The sequence below is a fragment of the Semicossyphus pulcher genome, unplaced genomic scaffold (genome assembly GCF_022749685.1).
Source record: "Semicossyphus pulcher isolate SPU_LCO1_2020_fin unplaced genomic scaffold, fSemPul1.0.p SCAF_3, whole genome shotgun sequence".
In the NCBI taxonomy this organism is placed as follows: domain Eukaryota; kingdom Metazoa; phylum Chordata; class Actinopteri; order Labriformes; family Labridae; genus Semicossyphus; species Semicossyphus pulcher.
The window spans coordinates 3,600,919-3,603,390 of NW_027211704.1; positions in this window are offsets into that span (position 1 = coordinate 3,600,919).

Consider the following 2,472-nt stretch of genomic DNA (forward strand, 5'->3'; position numbering starts at 1 on the left):
ATACCCCATGTCAGGCTTTAGCTGCAAAGAGAATACTTGTTATTTGTATGAATTCTACGCTGGCTGACAATCACACTGCAACGGCCCAAAAGAATCACGCTGCAGACTCACAAACGATGCAAATTCAAAAACACATGTGTAAGTCTAAAACAAATGCAACGACAGAAACACGCTGAAGCAAATGCATTAACATCAAACGCGCTGCAAATACAGAAACGATGCAAAGTCAAAAAAACGCAACAGAAGTGCTCCAGGCCTGTAGGGGGCGCTCGTAATGGCAGTTGTAGCGTGATTGCTCTCTTCGGCCACCCCTCCATTCATTGTTTTTTGGTTGTTTTCAGAGTTTTTGTTAACAGTACTGGGTAACGTTACCTTTAAAAGTAACTTGTTACGTTACACCTGCTGAGAAAAGTAACGTGTTAGATTTCTTTTGCGTTACCATGAGGCTTTGAATGTTTAAACTCTACCATCATTGCAGCCTTGTTTACGGCCCATAATCTGTAACAGCCTAATTACAGGAACGACAGAAGCAATATAACCTTTACGGCTCTTTAGTATGCTCACTATATGACCATGAACTGGGCAGAGGCAGACAGTATTGGGCACAGCTGTTTCAATGAAAACAACACAACACAGGCTCTTGTTATGACGCTGCAGATGCTACTTCAGAAGTCGAGCTCTTCACAGCTGACGAGTACTTATCCTCCAGTCACAATGAACATTTCACCATGATGGTGTTCTCATCCCTTTCACCCCAAAATTACAAATAATGGGAATATTTCCATGAAGTAAACGCTGTCCTCTCTGCCACCTCGCTAGCTGAATTCAACGCATGCTCACCGACACAACTGTAGGTTTACCTTCTGCTGGTCCACCGGAACCAGCCAAGAAGGAGGAGAGAAACAGGAACAGTGCTTCGGGGACTTTCTTCTTTTTGTGGTGACAAAAAGGGCGTTACTTTTACCAACACTGGTTAACAATAAGAACAATTGTCATCAACCTTGTGCTTTCAGCAAATCAAAAACTTTCAGAAACATCTGATGCATATTTCTCTTGTGACAAGCTTCGTCATCCCAGGAAACATTTTGTTAAAAAGGAAAGTGTTATTGTTACTAGAACGTTCTGAGCCTTTTGATTCGTGAATGCTGCATCAAAGTAACGACAATGAAGAACAAACAGTCTCGTAAATGAGATTTCTAAACTGCTTGAATGAATCTTCACTTCTAAAATCCTAAATGTAAAACATCCAGGTTCTTTTTAGGTAGAATAATAATAGAAAAATGTTAAAGAGACTGCTTTGTCATTCAGTGATGTTTTGTGTTCCCCATGAGTCCACCCCAGCTTGTGTTTTTTCCCCCTTAATCGCTCATTAGACCTGCCGGATATGGAACCGTCATGCAGCTCGTCCTGCTTATGTTCTCATTGGCAGTTTAGGTGCAGTTCTGGCTTGGTCCAGAAAGGCCTCCGCAGCACTCTCCATTAGTTTGGCTGATTCAGGGTTGTTAGCCATTTTTAATTTCCCATTAGACCCACAAAAACTCTCTTCATGTTCCCTCTCAGGTAACTCATTAATTTGCTGTGATGCATATGAGATGGTGAGTGAGGGCCTCTTGCCAAGAGTTGGTTAGCGTTTTTTATGCATAAAAGAAATACAGAGTGGAGCAGATGGTTCCATTAGGGACTGATGATACTGACACAATGTAGCGTGTGAATACATCTGTGTGTATTTGTGTGGGTCTGAATAAATTACGTACCCTCTATGTGTGTTGTGTTAGGATATGAGGGAGGGCAGGTGTGTGTGAGATCCCATATTTCGTGTCGTTGTTTACCTGTGAGTGTGCTTGATGTTTGTGCATACTGTCCCTTCAGGTTAATAATGAATGTGTGCACCTGTAGAGAATTAAATAAAGCAAATTAAAACACACAGACACGCAACTCAATGCATCAATGTTTGGACTGCAGAGAAAGGGAACGCTCGCTGATGTAGACGACACATTTAAATGTATAGTGTCAGAACAAGTGAGGACATGCAGAAGGCTCGGTTGGCTCCACGCTGCTCGACTTCCCTTTCATTTAAGTCCATGTGACGGTGTGTGCCTTGTGTGCAGCCTTTTCTCTGCTCAGTGCCAGCGTCACCATTTTTCACCGTGCTGTATGCTTCGTGTGTCTCCCCATGACTCCATTTTGGAAACATACAGGAAGGGAAGTTGGCTCTGAGGTGGATTTAATGACGCGTTATCACAGTGGGGGGCAAACGCAGCAAACCTCATCAGTTAAGCGGATGTGATTTATAAAAAATATTTACTTTTATGTCACATGGATCAGCGGCTTTTTAAAGTTACAGCTTTTTTTAAAGTATGCCTGCTTTTTGGTTCTGCGTCCATCGGGTCGTCCCATCCTTGTTTATTCATCTTAGAACATCCTGGAGGAATCATCTCCACAGTTTGACCCAAGTAAAAAGAGTCGATTTTG